The sequence below is a fragment of the Trichechus manatus genome, unplaced genomic scaffold, assembly GCF_000243295.1.
Source record: "Trichechus manatus latirostris isolate Lorelei unplaced genomic scaffold, TriManLat1.0 scaffold00157, whole genome shotgun sequence".
Taxonomy (NCBI): domain Eukaryota; kingdom Metazoa; phylum Chordata; class Mammalia; order Sirenia; family Trichechidae; genus Trichechus; species Trichechus manatus.
Window position 1 is genome coordinate 2,038,739 of NW_004444093.1, and position 15,955 is coordinate 2,054,693.

General features: G+C 48.6%; 1 pseudogene; it reads left to right on the forward strand.

The window, feature by feature from the left end:
* Positions 1-11,005, forward strand: part of LOC101345150 (glutathione S-transferase theta-2-like) — a 62,082-nt pseudogene extending 51,077 nt beyond the window's left edge.
* Positions 11,006-15,955: the final 4,950 nt, after the last annotated feature.

The window sequence follows — 15,955 nt, forward strand, 5'->3', positions numbered from 1 at the left end:
TTACAGAACATAATAGTTTCTCATTTAACAGTTAGTACACATGTTGCCCTATGACTGTGGCTAACAATCTCACAACACATCAACACTATCCTTACTCAACCTTGGGTTCCCTATCACCAGCTTCCTTGTCCCTTTCTGCCTTCTGGTCCTTGTCCGTGGACTGCTGTACCTCATTAGTCCCATTTGGTTTTATGGGGCTGTACACTCCCAAGCTGAACGGTGAACCTCAGAAGTTACTTCACCACTGAGCTGAAACGGTGTCCGGGGGCCATACTCTCCAGGTTTCTCCAGTCTCCTTTAGGCCAGTAAATCTGGTCTTTTTTTTGTGAGTTAGAATTTTGGTCTACATCCTTCTCCAGCTCTGTCCAGAACCCTCTGTTGTGATCCTGGTCAGAGCAGTCAGTGGTGGTAGCTGGCCACCATCTAGCTGTGCTGGACTCAGTCTGCTGCAGGACTTGGTAGCTGTGGTCCATTAGTCCTTCAGACTAATGTTTTCCTTGTAACCTGTTCTCTTCATTCTCCCTTGTTCCCGAACGGATGACACCAGTGGAGTATCTTAGATGGTTGCTCACAGGCGCTATGGGTAGCTTTCTTGATGTTAAAAAGTTGATTTGTGGAATACTACTGAGCAACAAATAGAAACAAACTATTAATTCACACAATCACTTGGAGGGAGCTCAAGACAATTTTGCTGAATGAAAAAAAAGCAAGGTACACGGGGAGTCACATACTATATGATTCCATTTACATGTCATTCTCGAAATGACAAAATTAGAGTGATGGGGACCAGATTAGGGTTGCCAGAGGTTAGGAGTGGGTGGGGAGGGGTTGTCTGTGACCATAAAGGGGTAGCTTGAGGTAGAGTTTTATGATAGTGGAATAATTCAATGTCTTTCATTGAAATGGTGGTTACACCAACAGACACATGGGATAAGCCAGCATAGAATACTGTGCTTGATTTTGGTAATGTGCTATAGTTCTGTAAGATGTTACCATTGAGGGAAACTGGGTAAAGGGTGCATGGAATCTTTTTGTACTATCTTTGAAACTTCCTGTGAACAACAATTATTTCAAAAATAAAAAGGTTTTTAAAAGTTGATATGACAATAATTCATAGGACATATGCTTCCAGCAAAATGGTGGACTAAATATTCAGACACTTGCCAGCTATTAAATGCTCCAAATGTGCATCCTTTTAAATGCTTAGTTGAGCTCTCAGGAAAGGAAGGGAAATCTTCAGAGGCCAAAAATAAAGCAAGATCTCACAGGAGGTGGCCTGAAGCCAGTCATCTAGGTAGAACTTCGGGTGTTAGCAAGGAACAGAGGCTGCCCAGTGTGGGGAGTAGAAATGGAGGCCCTCTCCCCACATAAAGCCAAGACTTCTACAGGGGGAGAGCTCATGGCCTTGGCTCTGAGGTCTTGACATCCATCCCCTCTTCTGGGCTCTGCCTTCTGTACTCTCCAATTCCCTGCCCACTAGCCTTAAAACTGGAGCTCTTTCTGAAGTAACTTTCTTCCTGAAAAGGTGATGTTTCCTCCGAGAGATGGTGCTGGGACTCCTGCAGTTTGTCCCACAAACATGGAGGTGAAGGGAAGGGTGGAGGAAGTGGGACCAAATTCAGGATTAAGTTCTCACTGTCCACTGAAGAGCCATGAGGACCTGGCAGGTTCACCCCATTCATCCAGTTGTTTCATTCAGCAAATATTTACTGAGAATTTTCTGTGTCCCAGGCCCAGGCATTGGGACACTGTTATGGATTGAATTGTGTCTCTCAAAATATGTGTTGGGGTCCTAACCCCTATACCTTTGGATGTAATCCCATTTGGGAATAGTGTTTTCTTTCTTATAATAATGAGGACATATCCGTGTAGGGTGTATCTTAAACCTAAGCACTTTTGAGATGTAAAAAAGAACACATCAAACACAGAGCAAACACAAACGGAGGAAAGAAAGATGCCACATGGAACTCACCAAGAAACTGAGGACCATTGGGACTACAGAAGTTGAGACAAAGATTTCCCCACCCAGAGTCATCAGAAAGAAAGCCTTCCCCTAGAGCTGGTCCCCTGAATTCAGACTTCTAGCCTCCTGAACTGTGAGCAACTAAATTTCTGTTCATTAAAGCCACCCACTTGTGGTATTTCTGTTACAGCAGCACTAGGTAACTAAGACAGGCATGTTTGCATGGGGAGAGACAAACACTAAATGACGAGATGAATATTTAAACGCTCTGGTGATGATTGTCTGAAGATGATAAACAAAGCAGGATAAGAGGATGGTGAGTGTCGGAGAGGTCCGGGAAGGCCTCTCTGCTAAAGTGGCATTTGGACAGTTGAGTACAAAGGTGAAGGAAGGATGTGGACTTCCCCCAAGGGAAGTACTACCACCCTGTCCTGTTACCTCTGAAGTCCTTGAGTTTCCCCACTAGAGTGGGGCTCCTTGCAGTAAGGACTCGGTCTTCTTCATCCTCAAATCTTGGTCCTCTAGTCTAGGGCCACTGCAGGGCTGTAGGAAACTATATTATCACCTATGAAGGGGCTGTGCCCAGGTACACGGGGAGGCTGCCAAGGTGAATTTCTTTTATAAGAATTAGCACAAAGCTGGTTCCTATGAGGTGGAGGTTAAAGATTCCCAAAGGTCCAACTTCTGCAAGCTGACATGCCACTCCATCCTCTTTAACTTCAACTACTCCCCTCTCCTCAGTACTCTCCCCTCCCCCCCCATCTTTGGGTTCAGTAATTCTCTGCAACGTCTCACAGAACCGACAAACCGTACTTACTATTATGGGGTTTATTAGGGAAGTAACAGGTTACAACTCAGGATCAGGATCAACTCAGAAGTAACAGGAACAACTCAGGATATAGTTGTTTGATCAGGACAGCTTCTTCTGGGCTATTGCCACCCGGCTCTGCTTGGGGCCTTGCTGTCACCAGAACCTGCTCAGGCAAGTGTTACCTGTCTCAGCTCTGTGGGTCGGCAAGCCCCATCACAGCCATCTCACACCTGTCTCTTGGTTCCTGGCGTCTTGTGCTGCTATTCCTCTTGCTGCTGCCAAGTGGTCTCTCACTGTCTTCACTGCTACTACTCCTACTTCTTTCTGTCTCTCTGTGTATCTCTCTAAAACCTGTCAAGGAAGATAATTATATAGCAAGCTCCTTATCAATGTCAAGGCGTGCCACCCCTGCCCCCAGCAACAAAATGAAGTAAACAATCCCTTACAAGGCTTCCATGCACCTACCTTATTTGCATTAGCAACCACCGAAAGAGTACCACGCATCTTATTTGCATTAGCAGACTGTCCAATCCCTGCAAGGGTTCCACACACTTTATTTGCATAGCCCCAGCCAGTCCTTTAATGGGAGTTACAAGACCATGGCTAGTAAGGCCATATGAAAGTGATTTATTGCAACTCACAAGGAGAGAAGCACTGGGAGTTCCAGGTCTTCGAGGGGTCCTCATTAGCCCCACCCCTTCCTCCAGAATTTCTAGTGTCTCCAGTGGGCTTCTCCAGGGCTGAGACTGCCTTAGGCCATCTCTGAGCTCCTGGAGTTAGCACAGGCCAGGGTGGGCCAGGGTAAGGCTCAAAACCTGCTTGCAAAAGCAATGAAGGAATGAAGATCACCCTCCATTACACAGAACGTGAGCAAGTGCACAGCACAGGGTTGGCAGTGGATGGAGTGTCCAGGTCTTGGAGGGTTCAGGCCCCTGAAGTTCACCACCCCTCCTGCACAGAGGGGAAAAGTGAGGCTTGGTGACATCCAGGCATCCTATGACCTTTCTCTGCCAAACCCAGGAGAGTTGTCATGGAAACAAATCCCCACTGGACTATATCAGTTTTGCAGATGTGATCTAGAGCCTGACACAGGTGAAAGAGAAAGGAAGGTGAGGTGAGGAGGATGGCAGGGCAAGGATTAGGACGTAGGCATCTTCGGGGACTCTTATTCAGCCTACTACTGTTTGCCCTTTAAAGTTCACATCTATCCCACATGCAAAATACATTCACCCCATCCCAACTTCCCAAAATTCTCAACCCATTACAGCATCAACTCAAAGTCTCATCTAAATATCCTCAGCTCAAAAGTCTCAAATTTCATCATCTAAATCAGGTATGGGTGAGACTCTGGGGATGATACATCCTGGGGATAAATTCCTCTCTGTCCATGGACTTGTGAAACTAGAAAAAAAGTCATTTAATCCCAAAAGACAATTGTGGGGCAAGGCACAGGATAACAGTTATAGAAATTCCCATTCCAAAGAGGAGAAGATGAAAGGAAGAAAGGAGTACCTGGTCCCAAGCAATTCTGAAACCCAATTGGACAAACTCCATCAGATTTCAAGGCCTGGGAATAATCCTCTTTGACTTGAGGCTGCACCTGCTGGGAGCAAGTCTCCACCCTTGGAGTCATCTTTCCTTTTTCTTAAAAGGTAGCACATTTTTGTAGCTGAGTAGTTTTATCAGTCTGTTTCCTGCCTTAGAAATTGGGAAGTCCAACAGCCTTACTTCATTTCATTCTCTCTGTGTCCTTTTCCGTCCAAGCTGGCAGTGTTTATGTTGGTATAACACTCTCAAAAATCTTCTACATCTCCTATGTATATCATGGATATTCACTCCATTAGGCAAGTGGATCTTTGCTGGATAATCCCATTTTTATTCCCGGCTTTTTCTGAAATGATTCAGGGCATCCAGGGTCACATGCTTAATTTCAAAGAATCCTCTGTATGAATAAATAGCCTACACTTTTTTATCCTTCTGAAGCACTAGCAGAAGGTTGTCCAGTCACACTCTTGGATTTTTCTTTATAGCAGACTTTTCTGACAGTAAATCTCCTAATTTTATCATCTTTTGTAATCTGGCTAGGCTGAGAACTTCCCAAATCATCAAGTCCTGGTTCCTTTTTACTTAACAGGACTTTTCTCAATTTTTCTTCTTTCTTCTTGCATTTTACTATAAGCAGCAAGAAGAAACCAGGCTGTACCTTCAACACTTTGCATGACTATCTCCTCAGTTGATATCCAATTCATTACTTATGAGTTCTGCCTTTCACACAACAGTAAGACACAATTCAACTAACTTTTCTGCCACTACATAACAAGAATCACCTTTTCTCCAGGTTCCAATATCATGGTCCCCATTTCCTTCTAAACCCTCACCAGCAGGGTCTTTAATGTCTATATTTCTACCAACATCCTGATTATGAAAATTTAGGTATTTTCCAAAGGAATATAGACTTCCTGTAGCTTGTGCCTTACTTTCTCCTGATCCCTCATTGGCAGAGTCTTTAACTTCTACTAACAGTCTGTGCAAGGCAATTTGGGCTTTTTCTACCATGGGCCTTAAAATTCTTCCAGCCTCTGTCCATTAACCAATTTAAAAAGCCACTTCCACGTGTTTAGGTATTTTTTTACAGCAGCACCACATTTGCAGCTACAACATCTGTATTATTTTCCTATGACTGCTATAATAAATTACCACGAACTTGGTGACTCAAAGAAACACAAATTTATTCTCTTATGGTCCTGGAGGTCACAAATTCTAATCCAGTTTCACTGCACCTGGGCTGGGAGGGTGGGGAAGGGCTGTCAGTTTTCAGTTTTCACAGATAGAGTTTGAGAGGCCTGTGGAACACACAGGTGGCTGTCAAGCTCATGATCGTCTCTCGGCATGGGGCTTAAGACTGAAGTCTACACCCAGAAGAAGGAGATAGAGGTCACCAGGGGGAATGCATAGTGGGGAAAGGGTAGAGGTTAAGAACCAAGGAAGGTCAGGAGGCTGCATCTTGGCGGGATTTTGAGGTCAGGAAAGTCTCAGGCTCTTCTGGCGCCCACCACCTCCTTCATGGACATATATTTCTTCTTAGACCATTTACTTCTCTAACTTCCTTCTACATGAGCCTCACCCTACCAGGGCTCCTGGGCTTTTCCTGGGACCTCTTTGCATTTGATAGAGTTATTTTTCTTAGAAGCGACAGAAGCTCAATGCCAACTGGTTTAGGCACAAAGAGGAGTTTCCCAGAGGATGTGTCCAATGGTGGGAGGGGAGGGGTGCAGTCCGCCATCTGGGAAAACCGGATCAGAACTTGCATCTCTCCTCTGACTCTCAACTCCCCTTTTCTCTGCACCAGCTTCATCCTCTCAGACTGGCCTGCTCAGTAAACTCTCGAATAGTGACCACAGGGCCCCAGCTCACAACTTACACATTTACTCTGCTAGAAGGACCGCTTGCCTCCCTGAACTCCAACTTCAAAAATCCCAGGGGAGGGTTGCCATTCACCACCACTTTGGGGTCCCTGGTCAGAGGGATGGGCTACTCCGAGATACTTAGCCAGAGCCGGGTGCCCAGCCCTGGACCATCGCCGTGGCGCAGGGGAAGATGCCCACTACCATTTGAAGTCCAGGGTCGGGGAGGGTGAGAGGAAGGAAGGGAGAAGGGGAGGTTCCTGGGCCATTCCTGCCCAGCAGCGATCTGGGCTGTGGTCTGCCTGACTGCCTGACCACTGACCTGCAAGCAGCAAGGAGGTAAGTGTCCCATCCACTCCCTACTCCTTCCGCCGCCTCTCAGGTCCAGAGACCCAGAACACTGGGGGCTCTCCAGCATGGCTGGACGGCAGTGCGAAGCTTGTCCTGGCCAGGGTAAGGCAGGAATGCGGGAGGCTCCTCCCTGAGCGCCTCCTGGCCACCCTGCCTCTCGCTGGGGATAGGAAGCGGCTGGAAAAGCAGGCGCTACCGTATATTTGATTTGGGAAGAGTGGGTTTTCAGAGATGGTGCGATCCCCGGAGACTCTCTGGGATGTCCTCGACAGGAGGCCAGTGCTCCCCGAAGGTCTGCACTCGAAGCTCTCGGGGTAAACACAGTTGCTGCTCTTAGCCCGCGAGCCCCGTGCACTCGGGGCGGAACAGGGACGGGGACCCGGGCGAGGTCCGTGGATGGGGCAGGCACCTTGGGCGGAGCCGGGGGTTGGGGTGGGGCAAGGACTGGTCCAGAGCTGGTACCGGGGGCGCCGCAAGGAAGAAACCCTGAGCGGGAAGTGGCGAGGACAGAGGTCCGGGTCCGGCCGAGAATCAGGGGCGAGGCCGGGGCGGGGACCGGGGCAGGGCCTGATTCTCCATTTCCAGGGGCCATCCTGCGCTTGGAAAGCCTGGTGGTATAGTGGTTAAGAGCTATGGCTGCTAACCAAAAGGTCGGCGTTTCAAATCCACCAGGCGCCCCTTGGAAACTGTATGGAGCAGTTCTACTCTGTCCTATAGGGTCCTATAGGCCCTATATGGTTGCTATAAGTCGGAATGGACTGGACGGCAATGGGTTTCCCTGTGGTTGCCTCAGCTACTGCCAACCACCGCCGCCACTCTGTCATCACGCCCCACCAAGGGCCTGGAGTCTACGGTGGACCTACTGTCCCAGCACTGCCGTGCTGTCTACACCCTCGCCAGGAGGAACTGCATCCCCTTCCAGCTACGTACCACGGAGGTGCTGAAAGATGCACCAGCCTGCTCCCCGCATGCCTGTGAGCCCGGTGCCTTCACAGTCCCTCCTCCTTGAGCACCCCTCAACCCTACAGCCGCCCCTGTTCTAGGGTAAAAACATCACAAAGTTTAGTAAGGCAAAAAGAAAATTTTATTCAGCATTCATTTAAAGGCTCAAAAGCAGAATACAAACAAGCTTGTAGCCAGAGCCATGTCTGCCCGAATCCAAGGAATATTACACAAGAGGCAAAAGTGGGAAAAAGGACAAGAATGCTGCTAGAGCCATGTCTGCCCCAGTCCAAGGAAATATTACAGAATAAACAGAAGTGGGAAAACGGAAAGCATACCACTAGAGCCATGTCTGTCTGAGTCCAAGGAAATATTACAGCATAGACAAGAGTGGGAAAACTGACAAGCATGCTGCTAGAGCAGCATCTGCCCCAGCCCCAGGAATGTTACAGAGTCATCAGCATATATTAAAATTACAAATGGGCAAAATCATCGAAAACTTCACCTTTTCACAGATTGGCTAGAAACTGTAACCGTACATTTTGAATTGTTTTTCTTAACAATCATTGGTACAGGTTTCAGTAACGACAGTCAGAAGCGTCTTCATTGGTCCAACAAGTCTTACTATATATTAAATGCTAATAGAAAAAGATAAGAGTGGAAAGTATGTGGCTCTTTTGTGCTGTGTTTTATGATATGTTTATGTGAAAGTTCCCTAAAAGATGTTTTCCAAGATTATCCTAGCTATTGTCTTTATACTTCAGGCCTCAGTTGATGTGTCCTTGTGAGTCCTTGTGAGTCCAGCTCCAGCTGGGTCACTTTTTAGGACAGGGAATAATGGCTCCGATATTATCTCCTAAGCTACCCCACAACCCCCTTCTCCGTAAGTCCCCTCAACCTCATGGTTCCCCCATAACCTCCTCCTCCCAGCGTACCCCTCGATACCACAGTTCCTCAAGGTCCCCTGCTTTCCTTCCCCAGCACCACTGGAGGTGACCCCAGCTGTGTGGCCCTGCGCAGTCACCTCTCTGGCCCTTAGTTCTCTCCTCTGACAAAGAGGATCATGAACCTTTTGATCTATGAGGTGGGGAACAACAGTCCAAGCACTGCCAGAGTTCCTGCCTTGAAAGTGTATGTAAATTCAAAAATCTACGAAGACTTTGGGGAGATACCATGTTGTCAGAGAATTCAGACTGAGCCATTCTCCTTGCCTTTCCTCCACTCACCTACCCCTGTTGTTGTTTTGTGCCTTCAAGTTGATTCTGACTCATGGCGACCCCATGTGTGACAGAGTAGAACTGCCTCATACCTCTTCCTTAACTGTAATCTTTGGGGAAGCAGATTGCCAGGCATTTTTTCCAAGGCACCACTATGTGGATTCCAACTGCCAACCTATTGGTTACCAGCTGAGAGAAAACCTTTTGTGCCAACCCAGTGCTGAGGGAATAATTTCTCTTCACCCACCCTCCACGCCTCCTGACTGTCTCCAACACCACTCTGCCACCCCAAGAAGTGGCAGGGTGGGCAGCCACCACCATGCTCAGGCTAGGAGGCCCAACCAAGGAGGCCCAAACTAGGGTGGGTGAACTGAGCCCTCCCACCCCAACCCTGGAGGGGAGGGAGGGCAGAGGAGGTGCTGCTTGTGCCCTGCCACCTTTCGTGACCCCACCCTCCTAGGGCAGCACATGAGCGAGGAGTTCTTCCGGGTTAACAGCCTGCATAAAGTGCCCGCTCTCAAGGATGGCGACTTCGTCTTAGCCGAAAGGTGCCCTCCTCCCCACCACTCCTGATCCCCAGCCCTCCTGGCTCACAGTACTCCTGCTGGCCTTGGGCCCTCCCAGAACACAAGGGCAGCAAGGGGACAGCCTAGGGCAAGTCCAAGGTGACGGGTGGTGTGGCCTGTCCCTGCCCCTCTCTCGTCTCCAGTCTCCTTTTCTGGTGCCAGGCCTTCCCCTGCCCCAGAGCAACAGGGCATTAGGAGAGAGGACGAGGGGACATATGACTGATGTTGGGCCGAGAGTAAGTTCAACAAATGGATGCTGAGCTGGGCCTCCTCCCAACACCTCAGGCCCCGCAGAGTCGGCCCAGCCGCCAACAGGAAGAGAACAGAGGTCAGGCGGCTGCAGGAGTGATGGTGGGGCACCTGGCCAAGGGGACCCATGGCAGACTGAGGACACACTCCCTTTGCTGACCTCTGGCTCACACATTGAGCCACAAGGGCAGCTTGGCTGAGCACCCACAGTGGGCTCGCCAGACACAGGACTGGCTCCATGGGCCCTGGGAGTCCCTTCTGAGCTGTGCCGCATCGGGCCAGTTACTTAACTACTCTGAGCCTCAGTGCAAAAAAGAGGAAGAATCTGTATTCCACAGGCTGCCTGTTCGGTTGTCACAGAGTTGAGGTTCTGAATAGTGCAAAGCAGAGGGCCTGGCCTAGTGTCTGAGACAAAAGAGAAAAGGGTCAGCTTTGGGAGGGAGCAATGAAGGGAGAACAGGAGGCAGTGCCCAGGGTGCTGGGGGTGGGGGAGGCAGGAGGGGACAGGAGCAAGGCCGGGATTAAGGCCCCCACAGCCTTGCACCTGCCCCATTGTGGCCATCTTGATCTACCTGAGCTCAAGTACCAGATGGAGGTCGACTGGTAACACCCTCCTCCCCCCGACCTGCAGGCCTGCACCTGCATCCGCATCCGGGAGAGTACCTGGAGTTTCACAAGGACTGCATCAGGGCACCTTTAATATGCTGATGTGGACCTGGGTTAGGAGCCTTCTCTGGGGGTTGGTGAGCATTGGGATCAGGAAGTGCAAGGGCCACAGGCTGAGCCACCCTCTACCACCCTCAGGTGATAGCACCACTCATTGGGGCCCAGGTGCCCGAGGAGAAGGTGCAGTGCAATCAGACCTCAATGGACCAGGCACTGTAGCAGATGGAGGACAAGTTCCTGGGGGACAAGCCCTTCCTTGCCAGCCATCAGGTGACCCTGGCTGACATCATGGCACTGGAGGAGCTGATGCAGGTGTGCCATCTCGGCCAGTTGGGCAGTGGCTGTGGGCAGCCTCCCTCCCCTTGCTACCTGCATTAGACAGAAACACTGAGGCCCAGAGAGAGCCACGGGCTTGCCTGGAATCTTAGCTCGTTATGGTTGGAGTGGAGCTGGAGCCCTCACCTGCCTCCCACCAGGACGGAAGGCCAGGGCAGGCGGTCACATCTGGCTGCAGCCCTGAGGCCAATCATGCCTCCCTGGGCTCAGATGGGGGCCGGGGAGGTGACTGTGTCCTGCCAGCATGGAGACCTCAGGACCCCACCACTCTCCCATCCGTGACCCTGCAGCCCGTGGCTCTCAGCTATAACCTGTTTCAGAGGCGGCCACAACTGGCCTAATGGTATGAGCAAGTGGAGGCTTTCCTGGGTGCTGAGCTGTGGCAGAAGGCCCATGGCCCCATCCTGAGCAACCTGAAACAGGTAGCCAAAAAGACTGCCCCAGTGTCCTCGCTAGAGGCCCATCCAAGTATGTTGCTCTGTATTGCCATGATCCCCTGAGGGGGCTGGGATCCCCTGAGGGCTAGCTGGTGAGGGCCAGGTAATTAGCAATAAAGATTCATTCTGTTTCCTGTCCCCATTCATCTTCTGAGTCCTGCTCCAGTCTCTCGTCTCTGGCTCCAGGAGGGGTTCTGCACAGACATTGCTTTGCCTCAGGGACAGCATATATAACCAACAGCAGTCTAAAATCGACTCTATATAAAGAGCTCCTGAAAATTAATAAGATGAAGAAAAACAAATCATTTGAAAATCAGCCAATGTTATCGTATTTTAAAAATAATAAATGTTCTGAAAACTTCAGGTGAGGAACCAAGAGTTGCTGGTTCTATTACACTGCCATATGTATGGAGAAAAAAGCATGTCCTAGTAACCCTCATCACAGTAACCACAGTAACCTCACAGATAATAAGTCAACATATCAGTATTACCAGGGCAGTAAAATATTAAAAAACCAAGTAGAGTTACGGATGATTGCACATAGTAACATTCTTTGAACTCTAGGAAACATAAAAGACAGCTTTTGGCAAGGACTTCTGGCTGACAAGGACAGCTTCATAACAACAGAAAACAGTAGAAGTATACATTGTCACACATATGCATTTATGTTAGCCGGGGTCTAGCCAGGAAAGGGAACCCACACCAGCTATTTCAACAGAAGTTCATATAAAGAATTGGTAATCAGGAGTCCTAGGTGTACAAACAGTGTAGGTACTCGGCTGCTAACCAAAAGGTTAGAGGTTGGAGTCCACCCAGAGGCACCTTGGAAGAAAGGCCTGGCGATCTACTTCTATAAGATTATAGCCATTAAAAACCCTATGGAGCAGTTCTATTGTGACACACAGGGGTCTTCATGAATCAGAATCAACTCCACAGCAACTGGTAACTGGTGACCAGGTTACAAATTCTAAAAAAGCAGAGATAACCCAGATTTTCATGGAGGCAGCCACTGCAGCAAGGAGCTACCACCCCAAGGGCTGGGACACCAAGGGAGGAAATTGGTATTATCAAAAGCTAGATGCTGGAGGAGGGTCCCTGGAGCTGGAACTTGGACATCTGAGGAGGGTGCTCCTCAGCAGGTGTTGATGCCTCTGGAACTCCAAGGAGGGCCCTGTGGCCCTGGGACCAGACGTCTGAGGGAGACACCAGGTGGATGGTGCTGATGTCCCTCAGGGTGAAGGAAGTCTGGAAGTCTTGGCAAAGCTGCAAACCAGATCCAACCGCTGCTGCTGGAGTGAATGGCCACACCACAGTGAAGACCCACTGTTGTGGTGATGCTGATAGTGCCAGAACCCTCCAGCCCCCTCCTCAATTTACTGCATGTGGTGTTATTAGGACAGGACTTAACGTTGACTCTGATACCCCACGGTGCATGGCAATGCCAGCTAATTCTTCTGAATTCCAGATGTCTCCAGCCATCCCACAATTCCTTGCATCCACACAACACTCTAAGTCCATCTGATGGAGAAGCTGGTAGCTGATTGCGTCCTGTGGCCATTTCTGCACAACCTCTTTCCATTACCACTCCTATGCAATGAGCCACTGCCATTCACATCTTTCTGGAGCTGACTGCTATGTACTGTGGGCTGGGGCTGGGTGACAGGAGGGCAGAAATCAAGTCTGGGCTCTGCTGGAATCCAGGTATGGGGGAGAGCCCAGAACTCAGAGCTCAGCTGGAGAATGGCCTACGAGCCAGTGGCTCAGGACAGAGCAGAGACAGTCTCCCACCGAGGCTCTCTGCCTCCTGCCTGAGGAAGCCCCTGCTACCATGCCCCAGGCCTCCCAGCTGCAGGAGTAGCTGGTGCTGAACACCACTTCTTCAAGCACAAGAGACCAGGGAACTACAACGCTGTCGCAGTGGCGACTATTAGTCGGGACGGCGAAGACAGTAACCAATGCCACAACTCTTACAGAGAAGCAGGGCCAGGAGGGTCACTCTGAGGAGTCAACCCCCGCTTAAGTCCCAGGAGTTTATTTTATAGTTAATACAGCAAGCAATAAAGCAATTAACAGAACAATGGGCTTTGGGTGCAGGCAAGGGAGAAGGAATTCAGGTAAGCAAGCCAATCAGTAAAGGGACAATAGGTTTGGGAAAACAAATCGTGACAAGTCTCAACATGTTGGGGACAAGTCTCAACATGTTGGGGACAAGTCTCAACATGCTGTGCAGCATAGAGGCCTTTGTACATCCATATTCTAATGGCACATATCCCCACACAAGGCTTTGGCAGAGGCCTGACAAATTACTTTCTCATATGTCAAAGGAGGAAGGTGACTGGGCCTGCCTCCAATCCAAGGATTATTGCTGCACCCATGGAAACGCCCTCAAGGATACTCCCTCTACTGGAGAAGGCCATGATTTAAGCAAGCCTTTTAGGAAGGATAGTGACTGGGGTAAGGGAGGTGACTTGAGTCACACCCTTTAGTAAGGTAGTGACTCAAGATACATCCCTAATCCTGCCTCATTATCACAACCACGGGCATAGAGGCTAGGATTCACAACACATCACAAAATGGAAGGATAACTACATCAGATCACAAAAATGGAGGACAACAATACAATACTGGGAATCATGGCTTAGCCAAGTTGACACACAACCTCAACCATCACAGATTCCATACACCTTATTTGCATAGTTGCGCTCAATCATTGTGTATGAGTCACAAAGACTATGGCTGGAAGGGCCTGTCTTATTCATCTAGTGCTGCTATAACAGAAATATCACAAGTGGATGTCTTTAACAAAGAGAAGTTTATTCTCTCACAGTCCAGTAGGCTACAAGTCCAAATTCAGGGCATCAGCTCCAGGAGAAGGCTTTCTATCTCTCGGCTCTGGAGGAAGGTCCTTGTGATGCATGAGTCTTCCTTTGGTCTGGAAGCTTCTCTGCACAGGAATCTCAGGTCCAAGGGACCCACTCTGCTCCCAGCACTGCTTTCTTGGTGGTATGATGTTCCCATGTGTCTCTGCTCCCTTCTCTCTTTTATATCTCAAAAGAGATTGGCTTAAGACACTATCCAATCTTGTAGACCTCATCAGTATAACTGCCACTAATCCATCTTATTAGATCATAGTGATTGAATTTACAACACATAAGGAAATCACATCAGATTACAAAATGGTACACAATTATACAATACTGACAATCATGACACAACCAAGTTGACAGATGTTTTTAGGGGACACAGTTCAATCCATGACAGGGCCATATTAAGTAATTCAGTGCATCGCGGGTGCCAGCAAGTTGGGTCCAACTCATGGCGTCCCTATATACAACAGAATGAAACACTGCCTGATCTTGCACCATCCTCACAACTGTGAGCCCATTGTTGCAGCCACTATGTCGATCCATCTCACTGAGGCTCTTCTTCTTTTTCATTGATCCTTTACTTTAGCAGGCATGATGTCCTTCTCCACGGACTGGTCCCTTACGATAACATGTCCAAAGTACCTAAGATGAAGTCTCACTATCCTCATTTCTAAGGAGCATTCTGGCTGTACTTCTTCCAAGACAGATTTGTTTGTTCTTCTGGTAGTCCATGTGTCTTGGGCTGGGTTCTCTAGAGAAGCAAAACCAGTAAAGCATATAAATATATACATATATATATAGAGAGAGAGAGAGAGAGATTATATCAAGGAAATGACTCACATGATTTTTAGAGGCTGTAACGTCCCAAGTCCGTGGGGCAGCAACAAGGCTTCCCCGGACTCACGTAGACACAGGGGCTGGAAAACCCAAGATGGGCAGGCCAGAGAGCAGGACTGTTGCTTACAAGCTGTAAAGATCAATGAATCTCAAGACTAGCAGGTAAGACCACAGGCAAGCTGCCAGCTCAAGTCCCAAGAACCAGAGGTCAGACAAGCAGGAGCAAACTGGAGGACCTGGAACAAGCAAAAAGCCCTGGCAAGGTAAGCAAGAAGAGTCAGGCAGTGGAGGGTGGAGAGATGAAGGCTGAGGGGGGCGATGAGCCGTCACAGGCCCCGCCCCTGCCTGTACCACAGCAGATCCCATTATGGGGGTGATCACGTATCACATCTCAGCAGGGAAGTGATCACAACATTATACAACTGCCAGAACACTAAGATCATGGACCAGCCAAGTTGACACACAACCTTAACCATCATAGTCCACCCCTTGTCAACTTAGCACCTGTACACATCTGCTAAACCATGCATAATCTCTGAATAAAGATGACTACAAAGTCATACTTGCACCTAACATGATACAACTTTGTACAACCAAAAATGCAATAGCTCTGCTTACATGTTATATTTTATAAGCGAAGAAAACAAAAATATTCAATGCACGCATACAAAGCAGAAATACTCATAACAATTACAGTCCTCATTTCTGCAACTGGTCACATTGCCGTAAGTGGTATTTAGAACTACCTCCTTCCACCACCTGTTCCGTATTCCGTTTGCCTTCAGCAAGCACCTCAGCTGGTTGTGGTTCTTTGCCTGGTGGGGCGACCCAAACCTTCATTCCTGAAGGGTCTTGGCCATTAGTAGTCATGTCAGATTAGGTTGCCGTAGTTTTCCATTGACTTTAGTCACAGGGCATGGTAGTACTAAGAGACACCTTAAGGGATCTCCTGCATTTCAGACATACTCTTCTTTGCCTCCATTATGTAATATCAATCTGATTTCCTCTTGGTAATCAGGATCAATCACACCAGCCAGTATGGTAACTCCCTTCTTTGCCTGTTGATAGAGAGGCATAAGGAGCCAAAGTGGCCAGGTGGCATTCTTAGCTTCCAGTTCAATGGAATCAGTGATGTGTCTCCAGGTGGGGGCATTCTTCCCTTTGTTTTTTTTAATTTAATATTTTTATTGTACTTCAGGTGAAGGCTTACAGAACAAATAGTTTCTCATGAAACAGAAGTACACATGTTGTTTTATAACATTGGTTAACAACCCCACAACATGTCAACCCTCTACCTTCTCCACCTCTT